This window comes from Choloepus didactylus, chromosome 1 (assembly GCF_015220235.1).
Source record: "Choloepus didactylus isolate mChoDid1 chromosome 1, mChoDid1.pri, whole genome shotgun sequence".
Lineage (NCBI taxonomy): Eukaryota > Metazoa > Chordata > Mammalia > Pilosa > Megalonychidae > Choloepus > Choloepus didactylus.
Genome location: NC_051307.1, coordinates 83,625,300 through 83,641,287, shown reverse-complemented (window position 1 = coordinate 83,641,287; position 15,988 = coordinate 83,625,300).

Sequence of the window (15,988 nt, the reverse complement as noted above, 5' to 3'; positions counted from 1 at the left end):
AAAGTGGTGATAATCAGGACAATATTACATCTTGCAATTCTATGTATCAGTTATAAAGTCATTATAACCATTGAAGTCCAGTTGGTCAAGAGTATAATTTACTATTAAAATCAAAATGTTCCTAATCATCACATTTCCTAATATCAACAAAATGTGATTATCATTTTCAAAGTATGATGGGAATTGAGGTAAGTGTTCATATTCATTGTATAATATAATTGCTACAAAACAGTAAAATAAGATATCATTTCAGTGTTTTCAGTCATAGTGTCCACTTTGTGCCCAATACAAAGCTGCAGTTTTGACACTCTCACATACATCCCTTTCATTTTTCTTTCCTTTTGGCAACATGATGAGATAGATTGAATATCAGTTCTATGCTGCTATGATTTTGTTGGTTGGTTTGTTTGCTTTATAAACTGTGGCTTCTGGATACCCATACCAATCTCTGGTATGCTTTGCAATGTATAGAATTTCAGTGTTATTCTCTGTGAAAAAAACTTCCAGGATTGGGTGGCTCAACCACAATTTAGCTAAAAGGCAAAACCTGTAAATTTAGCAAGGTCTCAGGTAAAGTATGTGGATAACATATAACGAGTTGTGGATAACTAAGTGAAAGAAGCAAACATTGATTTAAGCCAGAATACTGAGACATGATCTGTCGAAGTCTGCTCAATAAGACTGTCTGGGGACACATTTGAGTAGCCTTTGAGTATGGGCCACGGCCTTTACATGCTTAATTAGTGCTGTGTTATTATACACCATTCGTAAAACTTGAAAATTTGAAAGGAATCAGTGGTCCCATTCCCTTCATCTGCCCCACATCTTGTTACCATGGAGACAGGTCATACATGATTTTTAAGAATTTCTAGAGTTATAATTACAGTCCATTTCAAAATTATGCTTCTAGGTGAATAAACTCAAAACATGTATGAAAAGGAAACTTAAACATAACCTCAGAGCACTTTGGATGAGAACATAAAGGAATAAAGAATAGACATTTCCCATTCAGAGGGTAATGTAAAAAGAGCTCCAGAGTTCCTGGTAGTGGTGTCCTCCAGATGCTTCATAGGGTATTCAGATACGGAAGAAGCATTCCATTTCTCCTCCCACACCAGTACTGGATTACTTGGAACGGGTCTTTCATAGTTTGCTCAGAGGTAAGAGTAGGAGAAAGAGCAATAACAGGAGTAGTGGCAGGATATGATGATAGAGGAGGATATTCTGAAGGAAATGGTGATGGAACTTGCAACAATGAGGATGATGATAGAGAAGGAGATGATGGAGGAGGAGAAAGAAGGAGGGTGGGAGAAAGGAAAGTGAGTTTCATGTCAAGCTTATTTAACTGGTAAGAATAAGGGAATTACTTGTTGCCCTAATTGTATAAAGTGCCTTCTTCAAGTTACATGAAAGGATGCAAAAGTACAGTTACAGAAGTCAAACCCCTTCAGTGCAACCCTAGGTGAAAGTACAGCTAATGTCTGACATTCAGGAAGTGTTTTGTGCTCAGAATATGGCTCGATTCACTAGGATAAAGATAAGCAGTATGAATTGATTAATTTGAAGTAAATTGGACTTGAGTTTCTGGAATATGTAGCAATTATTTTTGTCATCATTTTTGATAATTTAACAATTGATGCAGGAGACATATTTTAGGTACTGAAATATGTGCTAGTTACTCTGTTTAGTCTTTTTCTTATTTTTAAAAATTAAATTATTACTGTTTAAACTGAAATGGATGCTTCAAGAGTTCCCACATGGAAAGAACTTTCATCAGTGACTCTTGAAAAATTGAAAAATATGAAAATATAAAAGAAAGGGATAGTTATATCATTTTGAATGTTTATATGGGAAATCCTATTTACATTGGTGATGAGAATCCTACCTTACATTGGTGGTGAAAAACAAGAATAAAACATGTTCTGGATAGATCATATATCATCCACCTGCTAGCAGTCCTTATTTGGGGGAGGGGAGATTAGTCCAGTTTGTGGGAACAGATTTTGACCTAATATAAAGCTAAATTCTGGAAACAGGTTTAGACCTAAGATAAAGCTAAATTCTGTTAATGTGAACCATGTTGTAACAGGTCTCTGCAATCTGTACAATTACAAAGAATTTAATAAAACTGAAGTTGGAATGGGATCTATGTGTATGTTATCATCATCACTTAAGGCTAGTCATTGGGTGTGTGTGGCTCTCTGCGGCTAGGTGCTGTATAACCCTTTAGATCTTGTCCTTAGCCTCAGACCAGAGTCTAAAATAAAAGGGAACAGGAGATCATCAGGAAAACACTAGAGAAAAGTCAGAAATCTTTACTCTTGTCCCTCCTGATCCAATGCATTGCTCTGTAACTTTGATAATGCCAGTTAAGTTTTTTAGGTCTCAGTTTCCCTTCTACACCATGATATGTTTTCAATGATTGATGTCTAAGGACCCATCCTGTGCTGGACCAGTCATTGTTTAAATCATTAAAGTAACTGCTGTAAATGGCTCTTGACAGAATCCAAAGTACTGTGCAACCATTGTGAGAGGTAAATTGCAATGGATACCTCTTCACCTAGCTAAATTAGGGGATCCAATGTTTCTTGTTCATCACAACACTGTGAATTAACTTTAGTAATTATGCTGTGCCTAACCAAGACTGTCACAACTTAGCAAATTCCCTGACTATTTTTTTAAGGTGCTGTCATCCAAGAACACATGCTGACCTTTTATCTTCTAAGTCATAGACAACATTTATAAGTAATTTTTATGTGGTTAATAGATCCACCTTCTTCAGTTGATCTTAACTCTGCCTTGCAGTTTCTACATTGCCTTTTCGTCATTAGTAATTTTCTTGCAATCTAAAAGCAACGTGTAACACTCAGAGGCTCAGCTCAGATAGCCAGCTGGATCACAGCTTGCCTACTATTTTGGTTGGTGGATGGGCCAGGCCAGAAGTAAAACAAACAAACAAACAAACAGACACAGGTGCTATTGAATATATAAACTTTAAAAAAGAAAATCCAAATTTCCCATCCCCTTGTTTGTGGGCTAGATGCAGTGACTCGCTTCCAAAGAGTAGAATATGTGGAAAGAAAAAAACAATAACTTTAAGTGGAGAAACCTGCCAAACACAACCTTAACCAAGTTATCAAGGTTCGTTGATATCATGTACCCCCTGACATGAAGTGACAAGCAGAACATCCCACCTGTCTGGTATTCTTCCTCAAAACCCATAGCCCTGAGAAAAAAACATCAGGCAACCCCCATTTGAGGGATAGTGAACAAAACACTTAACCAGTACTCTCCAGAATCGTCAAAGTCACAGAAAAAAAGGAAAGTCTGAGAAACCATCACAAATAGGAGGGATAAGGAGACATGATAACATGATGACTAAATACAAGGTGATATCCTGGATTGGATCCTGAAACAGAAAAAAATGCATTAGTGGAAAAACTGGTGACATCTGAATAAAGTCTCTAGTTTAGTCAATTGTAAAACACCAAGGTTAATCTCTTAGTTTTGACAAATGTACCTGGGCTAGGGAAGTTGTTAACATCAAGGGAAGCCGGGTGAAGGCTCTGTGGGAACCCTCTGTTTATGTCTTCCTAAGCTATGTGTATTTTGGAAAGACTAACTCATTTTGTCTGGGAATTCATGAAGTCCAAGAGTCATATTTTATCACCTGGGAATAGTGAACTTAGCATAGCTTGTGGACAATGGTAGAGACTTAAGACGAATCCCGGTTAAATGAATATATTGAAGAAACTATTTGGATTACTTTATATGCAAGCTTTGTGTGGCACAATATGGATGTAGATATGGATATTTGATGCTGTATTTCATCCCTCACATCCACTATATGACTAAATTCTACCACTTTTACTTACCAAATATTTCTCAAACCCATGTACCTCTCTGCCCCTCCACCGTCACCATTCTCACCCCAGTCCAAAATACTGCCCCAATTCTTCTGTGCTAGTGAAAAAGCCTCCTCACTTGTCTACCAAATTCTTTATTTTGCCTTTCTCTAGTCCACTTTCTATGTGGTAAGCAGACAGGTTCTTTTTACAATCACCATTGCTTAAAATTTTTCAAAGCCTTCTCACTGGACTGAGAATAAAGGCTAAAATCCTGATCACCTCTCCTGGGTCCTCTTTGACCTACTGACCTCTGAGCCACACCATTAACCACCTTCTTTCTTATTCTCTCTGCTAAAGCTGCATTAGACAAGCCCAGGCCATGGAAAGCACAAGTTCTCTCCCACCATGGGCCTCGGCATGCACTGTGCTCTTTCTCCCACAGCCACCTGGCCCACTTAATTACCGCTTTCCTCCTCGGCCTTCAGATCTCAGCTTAGGCATCAGTTCCTCAGGAAAGCCTCTCCTGCACAACTCCCCCACCTCCCCTCTCAGGCCAGATCAGGTCCCTTCTTAGGTGTTGTGGCAGTTTGAAGCTCTTATGTACCCCAGAAAAGGTCATGTTCTTTTAATCCATTCTTGTGGGTGCAGACCTTCTGATTAAGTAATTTCAACTGAGATGTGACCCACCTCATTCAAAGTGTGTCTTAATCCCCTTACTGGAGTCCTTTAGAAGAAATGAATAGAATCTCATAGAGAAAAGTCCCGGAGAAGCTAAGAGATGATCTACAGAAGCTGAGACAGGAAGTCACTGGAACCAGAAGCTGAAAGCAATGAAACCCCGGAGGAAAGGACCAGAAGATGCCAGCCATGTGTCTTCCATGTGACAGAGGAGTTCCAGATGCCAGCAGCCTGTCTTCAGAGTCCACGTATTGTCCTGTCGATGCCTTGAGTTGGACATTTTCACAGCCTAAGAACTGCAAATTGTAAGTTAATAATTCCCCATTGTAAAAACCAACCCATTTCTAGTATATTGCATTCTGGAAGCTTTAGCAAACCAAAACAGGTGTTATCTGAGTCACCAGTACTTTTCCCTTATAGCACTTATCACATTTTGACACTTTATATTTGTGCTATTATTTCATTACTATCTGTCTCCCTGACTAGATTATAAGATGTATGAGGCAGAAACCACATCTGTTTTCCTCTTTATCTTGTATCTAGTACGTAGTATGGTTTGTTTGTGGTTGGTTCCCAAATTCTTAAGTTTATTAATACATCTAAGGATTTATTTTCAATTTGCATTATTCATTTTGACTCTTTATTCCATTTCCTTGTCTCTTAAATTGATACCTGTTAATTGTTGTTAATTGTTACTTGATAAATTTGCTAATTATATAGAACTTGTCATAGTTAATGCATCCATACTTTGGGAAAAAAATAAAATAAAAGTAATATACCTCTTTGTGATCCCCCAATCTAGTGAGAATAGGAGACCAAATTTAATTTGTTAGTCTAAATAGAAATTTAAACAAAGATAATTTCTAAATTTTAGTTGAATAATACCTATAAAATCTATTTTATTGCAACTTCAAAATGCTTGGATAAGCCTAAATTTGCATAGCTATGGATATTGAAAATGTTTTAAATTGTAAGCGATCAAGTATAGCCTTCCTATTGACTACTGACATTCACTTGAATACGTTTATTTAAAGACATTCTTCAAGGCTTTTCTCCATGTTAGGGAGAGAGCTTGAGACATTTTTAGAACACCTATTAGTGTTCGTAGTATCAACAAACTCCTTATAGCAAATGTGTCCCAGAGACGCTTTCCCATGACAGGCAAACTGTAACCAAGCATGGAGATGCTCGCCACTCAGTGGTTTATTGATTGTGTCACTGTATAGGTCCCAACACTCACTTCTCCAGATGGCTCACAAGGCAAAAATGTTCAGGAAATTTCAGTTTCTATAGAACTCTAGGGTTGGATTACAGCAAATGTTTACATACAATAAAGTTACTTTGTGAATGTGCAGGAATGAGGGAGAGAGAAGCATGGCTGTTCATGGAGGAAAAAAGATTACTCAAATTAAAATTCAGTATTCCAGAATGAGGATTTTAGTTTAAATAAAAATCCGTAACACTCAACTTATTAATTTAATAAATAGGTAATGAATAGTTACAATATGCCAGCACTGTGCAAAACATGGGATATAGAACAGTGGCTCAGATGGACAAGTCCTCCACCTTTACGGAGCTTATTTTCTAATACGACAACTCATTGTGTGTCATTCAAGCATACAAGGAGTTGTTTTGGGTATTGAACAGATACCAGAGTGACTTCTCGTCAGGAAACTCTGCAGGAGCAAAACCCAAGTTGTGGTTGTTTTCCCTCAATTGCTCTTGCCCTACCCGAATGGAACTGCTCTCACTTTGGCAGGCTGTGGCCAGTTTTGCTTGGAGTCACATGGCATTATGGAGCCGCTCCTTTACTGAGGCCTCAATGAGAATTTGTCCTAATGCTTCCATTGCCCTACCTACAGAGGATTTGGATGGGAGAGAGAGGTAAGATAAAGCAGATCAAATGACCACCCACAAGGCTGCCAGTAGTTTCGGTTAGTGCGGAAAACACCTTAAGTTCTAACCCACTTATCTCCCTCTCAAATGAGTGACTTATATTTTATATAACTTTTTACATTTCTATGTAAGTTGGTCTTCCAATATGAAATAGGTTGAATGAATTTCCAAGATGAGGAATAGCCACTTTGTAGAGCAAACAAGACTAGACTATATTGGCAGGGCTGATCCCACTCTCCACTCTGCCTCTCTGGTGGAGAAACCATTAGTGCACATGGCCAAGGGTGATGAAACCCAGTGTTCTCAGTGCTCTGGGTGTCTGTGGTCTCTCTTTGCCCTTCCATACCCTTCACGTAATACTCCCCTCTTCACCAAATTCCACTCTTTGCCCCTTTATCTTCATTCTAGACTATGTAATCTCCCCAGGTAGAGCCAAACAAAGGAAAGCATATCTCAAAATTTCGAACATGCAAGTATTTGATCATCTTTCCCATCTTTTCAAAATATTGCTTAATCCGTTGCACTAAATTATTCCCCTGAAAGTGAGGGACTATTTTGAATTGCTTTTGGTACCTAGCACAATCCTAAACATGTCAGTGCTTAAAGTCTTCTTGGAGGGTGTTTCAGTTTGTTAAAGCTGCCAGAACGCAATATACCAGAAATGGATTGGCTTTTAACAATGGAGATTTATTAAATTACAAGTTGCAATTCTAAGGCTGTGAAAATGTCCAAATTAAGGCATCAACAAAAGGGTACCTTCTCAGAGGAAAGGCCGCTGGCATCCGGGATTTCTCTGTCACATGGGAAGGCACATGTTGATAGCTGCTGGTAAGTTTTCTCCCGGTTTCTGTTTCAAAATGGCTCTCTCTCTCCAAAATGTCTTTGGGTATTTCTTAGCCTCTCTGAGCTCTCTCCAAAATGTCTCTGCCTTTTATTCTCTCATAGAGGACTCCAGCAAGACTATTAAGACCCACCTTGAATGGGATGGGTCACATCTCCATGGAAACAACCTAATCAATAGGCCCCACTCAAAATAGGTCTGTGCTCACAAGATTGGATTAAAAGAACATAGGCTTTTCTGGGGTACACAACGGATTCAAACCAGCACAGGGGGCTCCAAACGTGAAGCGAGTGGTATAACATAAACACAGACTCAGGCACAACAAAGACTTTCAGCAAATTATCACTCTGTTACTTATACAAGATAAGGGGTCCATAAAATCAGGGAAAGAGATCCCATTGTGGCCAGTCTCCCAGGGCAGGCAACTGCTTGGTTGAGGATCATTGGATGGCAGCTCACATGCCCTCCTTCATGTTGAAGAGGAGAGACACAAAGGTGGTTTATTTATAAAACTCAGGGAGGGGGCTCTGCCACTGAAAGTTCCAGTCCTGATAAGCAGCTGGGGCTGCTTGTTTCCAGTTTCCAGTTTAAGGCATGGTCAGGCTAGTCGGGCTGTTCCATTAGACCTAATGTCTCCCCCTGGCTGCAGAATGGAAATACACTGAAACATCCGCGCAGAATAGAAAAGGAGGGGTGGGGGTAGGCAAGGGCTAGGGTGTGACTTCCCCAGCACCAAATTAGTAAAAAGTGTAACATGTTTGGATGGTTAAAATTCAGGTGAACCCCTCATCTCAACCCTACGTTGCATGAGGAGTCAAAGGGATAGCTTTATAGATATCCTTAGAATATATGATTCTCTTTTATTCACCTCCTAATTTTAATCAAAATCCCTGAATGATGTTTTACTAATGAGAAGAAAGCCAATAAAGCTCCATTCTGTTTGTTAGCCATTGTATTCTTGCTGCAAAATTCTGCTGTCCACATTGACAAGCTATAATACTGTTCAGTTAGCAAGATATGACAAGGTTACCTCTCGAGGTTATGCTAAGAGGCAAGACACCCATTTATGTAGAAATGAACTAGAAAAAGAAGCTTTCTTAATTTTTACTAGACATTATTTGGAGATTGCAATGTTTGCACACGCTATTTGTCAGGAATAATTTAGCCCAACCCTAACCCTATTCTTAAGGATGGCATGCTCATGCATAATAGCTGCAGAATATAGGCAGTTGTCTTTCATTTCAATGACACTTAGCAGATTCCCTCCATCTGACACATACAACACTGCCTCCCTGCTTCCTTCCGCTTGACAGAAATGAATGCTGGCCAAAAAATGGAAACCAAAATAGCAAAATAAAAATATTTTTAACAAGGAACAATTTCAAAAGTGGGCACATGGATGAGAAATGAAAAATGCGTGTCATTCAAATATATTCTGAACTAAGCCTTTAAAATAACATTCAGTTCTTGTAGTGAGGGGAAGGACATGATTTTTCGGGAATTTTATACAGGAGAGGAGTTGGGGATGGAGCAGAGAGGTAACAACTTGACCCTTGAGGTCTTGATGTATCCTGGTCAAAACCGAGTACTGACATTTCAGTCATCAGCAGACAGACATGAGCCCAGTGTGGAAAGGGTGAAGGCAGTGGCTCGTTGCAGAATGGCCATCTCTGTGCTGCCTGGAAACGTTAAGCTAAAACCGAGGAGCAATCTTCTCAACTCACAGTCATTTAAGCTTCCAACAATTAAGGGAAAATATGAGACGCATAAAAGAAGAAAGTTTTTCTTTCCTTTATGCATTCCAAGATGTAGGCTATTTGTTTAGGATTAGAAGAGCTGAATCTAAATTGCCAGTGACCACGTGGGATCCCCTGTGCATCACTTAGCTCTCTAGAACTCAGTTCTCCTATGTATCAGCTCTGAGAGCAGAATGCTTGGTGATTGAGTCAAATTCATGTTTTGTTTGGTCCTTGCAGTTTTGCTTCATTTATCGGATTAAGTATCGATTTAAAAAAAATTCAGGAGGTATGTATTTAATTTTCCTTGACAAGTCAAATCACTTGGTAATATCGACCAAGACATAACAAACTGAGCTGCAAGGTAACTAAGGCAATTCAGGGAGCACAGATACAGGTAGTGACCTAAATTGCATCCTTCTTGTTACTTCCAGCCAAGGGTTTTTAAAGAAAAGGTTAAAGATGAGATAAATTGTGGTTGGTGGGTATTTGTGGTACTACAATTGTCCTTCAAGTTAGATAGTTCACTAAGTTCTTTATCTTGTGGTTTGTTTATGGTGTCGGGATGTCCTTAGGGTTTTGAGAAACATTGTTGGTTAAGGCTTTGCATACTTTGGCAGTTTTGATGTCTGGCTGAGATTTGCGTAAGAGTCACCTCCAGAATGACCTCTGGACTCCGTTTTAAATCTCTTAGCCATAGTAACTCCATTTTCTTTTATTTCCTTTTACAGTAACATCATTTCTGAATGCTTATAGTTAGCTGGAAAGGGTGAAAAGCTGAACTTTTTACATGTTTAGGCTGTTTACTGTTTGCCATAGTCCCCAACCTGCTCAGTCCACTTTGCTAAATCAGGTTATTTGCCTGATCATATACTTTGGGTTTTACTACCTCTTAGGATAATCGGAATCACTTCTAGCTATAACATGTCATTATCCTTTGATGTTCAGATAGTCTTCCTTTTCCGTATTTCTTATAATTCTATTAATAGTTGTGTCCTGAAATACAGTCTGTTCAATTTGTATACTTTTTGGTTGCAAGGGCAGAGTGTATTCAATTTACTTTGCACAGCATGCACCATAACACCGTTAATAGATTCCTTTCTACGAATCTGTTTTCTTCTTGTTTCCATTTTAAAACATCATCTTCATCAGCTTTTTTAGCAACCCTACCAGAAATGAATTTACCGTTGTCCCTCACAGACTGCTCCTCACAGTTCAGGTATCTGAAATTTTGTGGAGTTGAGAGTTCGTACAAATCACAATGAATACTTAACCTGAATTTACACAAGTGATAGGATTTATTAAAATTTAAATTGACCAACTGACTTCATTTATTTCTACACTCTGATTCCTTTTATTCTATAGGCATATTTGCATGTGCTAATTTGCATGGTCAATACACAGGTGCACATACATACATATTTATTTTTAAGTAATTTAGGATGTTAATTTTGTAGATATGATAATGCAATCTTAAGTGAGAAAAATTACTACCCAGGAGTTCTGCAGTGTTGGGAGTTCATAGTGCTCAGTGATACACGTAAGCAAGGTAACTGTTACCAAAAATAACTTCTACATTATACAAAATACATTATTTTATTACTTTTTTATCTTCAAATATACATTTTATATATTATTTTTCACATGACTACGTGTCACTTATTCTTCTCCACAAACTCAAAGAAGATGGTATTTTCTAAAAATAAACGGGATGGTTTCAACATATCTCCAACTTTCCTTTTTTATATCAGACTATCATATAGTATAAAACAGATAAAAGTGAAGCTTCTCCAGTTGAAGCAAATGAAAGGGCTCACACCCCTGTTTATTTCAGCTGTGCTTCTCTCTTGCCCCCATCCCAGAAGCCTCCAGGGCTCTTCAGAACATCCTTGAAGCCACTGGATTGGATAGTCTCTGATGTTCCTTTTAGCCCAATATTCTGTTAAGTCATTTGCATATATCTCAGATTTCTTTTATGATATAAGTTGATGTCAGTAAGTATCTTTAAGGATATATTAGGTGCACTTTTCCTGATCACTAAACAAGAGGCATATTAAATTGTGATGAACTCACAAATAGATACTTTTAAATGCTTGCTGCTTAAATTGAATTTGCCACCTGGTCTTTTATGGTAGTTCTGTACTCTTCTAATTATTTTTTTTTAGAATAGTGAAACATGCAAAGATGATGAATGATCCTGTATATGCACATTTTCCAGCTTAAATACCATGGTTCCTGAAGATCGGTTTTCTAAATTTGAGATGAAGGATTTTACGTCTTACTTACCAGCCCTACTATTGCTTTTATGTTGTCATAAAGACTTAATGATGTCCTATCAAGACACATTAACATTTCCCTTGAGCTGAGATGATATGGAACCTACCTGAATCTTTTAACTTTTTATAATCCTCTCTCAATAACTAGTCTTATATTTTAGAGAGAGTGGCAAGTCTGTTTGAGGGGTGTAAATGAGCAATGTGAAGCCAAGGCTTCATTCACAATAGTATATGAAAAGATGAGTACAAAAAGCACCATGGAAGCTTAAAGAAAGCACTTGGGGGATATTCAAACAAAATCGTGTCATCCTGTGTGCGTCTCTGAACCACCAGCATGTTGTGTTTTAGCCTGAGAGCTCAGGGCTTCTCTCTCCTGACAGAGGTGCGGGTACCAAGTCAGGGAGGCAGGCAGGATAGAAACCACAGAAATCACCCGAGCACATTTTGTATGAACAAAAGCATAGATATTGGATGAAAAGCATTCCAGCACCCAGCCTTGTTTCCCTCTTTTAAATTGGGCATATTAATATTTTATTTTCACCAAGCTGTGGGGAAGATATATATTATTGATGAAATCATGTTCTGTAGAGTTTCAGAATTTCTGGGCTTTCCAGGTCTATCATTTCCCCAGCATCACAGTGAAGAGTGCCCTGAAAAGAAAATCTTTCAAGATTCCAGAGTGTAAAATTAATGGAAGAATAGGCTGAATAAATGTTTCTCATTTCTGTCCTTGCTAGCTCTGTCTTGTCCTCTTCTCCCCTTCACCATATTCCCCCTCCACTGCTTGTCTAGAAGCCAACAAAAGAGAAGGAGGGTTGGTTTGTAGAGACACTCCCAGAGCTTTGAAAAGGAGAAGCTGTGGGAGTTACTCTGTGGTCAGCCCCGTTTCCTCTTGTTGTTCTCCCCATTGTGTGAGTGATGTGAGGAAGAAACAGAGATGGCTGGCGCTGCACAGAGCTGTTTTGTCAGCTCTACCCTCTTAGGAGGAGTCTGTTGTAGCAGTTGCCTATTATAGATTGATCGAGTTTTGAAGACAAACTAAAAGTAGTGATATTGGGTCTTAAGACATGTAGTCATTTCATCATCTAGTTACTTGAATTTCCTTTTTCAGTTAAACAGAGAGAAAAAGAAAAAGTTTCTACACGTTTTCCTTTCCTTTGTAATAGTATACCATAAGCCTAGAATGCCCTTTTTTAAGTTTTGGTGTTTTGTTTTTGTTTTAATTAGAGCAGTTTTAGGCTTTCAGAAAAATCATACGGAAAATACAGAGTTCCCACCTACACCTTCCCACATAGTTTTCCTTATTAGTAGCAATTTGCATTAAGTGTGGTAATTTGTTATGATTGATGAATCAATAGCATTATAATTATATTATTAGCTGTAGTCCATAGTTTACATTAGGTTTCACTCTTTGTATTGTACAGTATTTTTTTTTTTCTGGTAAAAATACACAGTGTAAAATTTCCCATTTTAACCACTTTCAAGTATACAATTCAATAATATGCAGATCTGTTGGAATCATTTTTTCAAGTAATGTTTTTCAGCAGCCATCCTTCCCCTCAACTTGTTATTTCTTAGCTGTTTGGAGTTGAAATATGGGCTAAAAGGGTAGAGAGATATGAGAATGCAGACCTTCCTTTGCAAATGCCAGTATGCTTGCTTAGGAGAGCTGTGTTAATGGGCACAGGCTGTAGGGGGGTGAGTAATTATTATTATCATACTCTCCTCTGCATAGCTACTCAATTTCTCCTTGTCCATTGGTGTTACCTTCACTCTGTAGACACTTGAGCCTGAGGATGTTGTGAGAATCTCTGAAATACTGACTGCCTGGTTTGTGTTCCAGGTGCCACTAGTATCCAGAAGAGCTATAAGAATATGTACAAATTTCCCTTCTGGAAAATAACTAAATGGAAATTTGTCATGTTTTCCTTTGGTTCATCCTGCCCTTAAAATTTATGTCCCTTTGTTATTCAAATCTATGGATTGTAGCTGTAGTCATTATAAGAAATGTTCCCTCTTTTCATGGAGAGTGACTACTTGAATCTTAAGTGTATTACAAATTACTCAATGTAAACAATTTCAGTGTCCAGGGTAGAGCGGGGTAGAGAATAATTATGCATCTGTCTAGTATTTTTCTATCGGTATTCTTCCTTTTTATACAAACCTTCATTTCAAACCTAGGCTAACAAACCATTATTAAAAATCACACAAGTGGGCCATCCAACCAGCTGTTAAGCCCAAAGTATTTCCTGACTTATTTACTCTGACTAACTTTACAGAGATGCGTGATTGTCCTTTTCATGACTCTGTCCTTGTAGTTAATTTAATTTATAAGGAATCCAAGATCAGCACTTGAATAAGTAAATAAATTAATTACTTAATATAATTTCTCAATCATAAATCTCTCACAACCCCCACATTCTGAGAAGATCAATAAATATTTTCCTTGGATAATTCCCTCATTTTCAAAACTTTAGAATGCTACAGCTACCAACAGAGGTCCCTTAGGGGCTTAAGAACATTAGTCAAAATGACAAGCTTCATTGTGGCTGAGAAAGGTTTCACCCTCTACTTTAATCCAGCTATCATTTTAATTCTTCCTCCTTTTCTCTGTCTTCTCCTTATGTCTGATAGCATGACTGTGTTAATTGCCACTTAGAGGGTCTCCACAAAAGGGGCTTCTGTGAGGCCCTGATGAACTTCTTTTCCTTCAGAAAGATACCAAGGAAATTACGTGGATATGAAATAAGCTGAATGACCCTTCATTCCCCAAACTGAAATCCAAGTCATTAGGTTAAGGATAACTCCACTAACCTATTTTGCTACTATATTTTGGAACTTAAATTACGTGGCTATTTATTTTTATTTGCAAGTAAATATTTTAAGAGTAGATCTCATTTTATTCATTATCTCCAGAAAGATAACTTAATTGACTTATGATTTAAAAAGTCATGTTATTATATTTGCCCAAGTAAAGTATTTTAATTTAGATTTTTTTTTTCCTTTTTTTGAAATGTCATAATGACTTCAAAATGATCCTGGATTGAGAATTTGGCTTCGAGTCTAGCTTATGTCTTAGATCATATTTTTGTGTATCAAGTCAGGCAATGCATATGTCCATGCAGGTGGGAAGCAAATATATTACCCCCAGTCAGGCTAGATATAGATTGGGGCAGATGGTTGGCTTAGGGATAGGACAACAGAGAGGAAGGAATTGTGGTAGGTATTTGATGACAGCACATAGGTAGAACCTAATGGATGGTATTTAATACCAATAAAATCACTTGGTTAATGGTCAGCTACAGAGGCAGAATGAAAGACAGAGAGGCTGTAGGCTACTTGCTTAGCTAGTATAAGAGTGCTTAGCAAAGGGCTCCCTCACCTCTCATATACCACAGCTTCCTTTGGCAGTTTCATAAAGCCAGCAGACCTCCTCCAAGAATAATGTTTTAAAAACCTAAACAAGTATAGGAATTCACTTCTGGAAAGATGGATAGATGTACTTTTCCCTCTTCTTCCTACAAAAACACCCAGACATGAGACTCTGAGAGGTGGAGAGAAGAAGGTAGACTGGCTAGGGATTTGTGACTCAAAGACTGACATGGTTGTGATTACCCTGGGTTTTATTTTTGCTTCACATGTGGCAGATATGGAGCTGAAGAAACTGCCAACCCACAAATATCAACCATGGCACACACAAAAATACTCCCATATCCTTCTATCTCCAGCCAAAGCTCCAGGAAAGGGGCACCTAGTAATGCACAAAACTTTTAGACAATAACTGCTCTACTCCAGTCAAATACCACAGAATAAACTATGATCTCATCCATACCCACACCAACAAAGACCAAGTGGGCAGCCTAAACTTTCATGCTCTCAGGCTGTAATGAGGTGCTTCATGACTGAAAAATTCCCAAATTTGTCAAAATATATAAACCTAGCTATTAAAGAAGCTTAGTGAAACCCCAAAAGATATACCTACTCCACTGGGGTGGTATCAGAAAATGCCAAATAGGGAGCTTGGACTTCTACCCCAACCTGAGAATAAAGAGACAACCTTTCTTCTTCTTGTTGGGGTTGTGCCATAAGAGGCTTGGTGGAAAGTGAGAACTTCCACCACCAGCAGTAATAAGGTCACTGTTCATGTGGTCAATGGAGGCCACCTGAGGAGCAGTAAATCAGCACTTCTTCCTATTCCAACCAGGATGACATCAGCTGGAACTCCAACCCCACCCAGTAGTAACAAAGAGCCCCTCCTCTCCTTGGTAACAATATAGACCCAGTGAACTACCAGAATTCTATCCCCACCTGGCAGCAACAAGAGGGTGCCCCTTCCCCCTTCCATGCTGAAATAGTTTCAGAGGAAACTTGCTAAAGCAGAAGGTTTAAACAGGATACAAAGTCTTAAATTGTAATACCCCAAGTTTCTAGTTTCCAATCACTAATCATATGAGGAAGAACCAAGAAAATCTCAACTGGAATTTCTTTAAAAAAGCAATCAATGGATGCCAATACCAAGATGATGGAGGTGTAAAAATCATCTGACAAAAATTTTAAAGCAGCCATAATAAAAATACTTCAATAATCAATTAGAAAGAAACTTGAAACCCATGGAAAACTAGAAAGTCTCAGCAAAGAAATGGAAGATTTAAATAAGATCCAGAAGATATACAAAGAACCAAATGGAAATTTTAGAACTCAAAGACACAATAA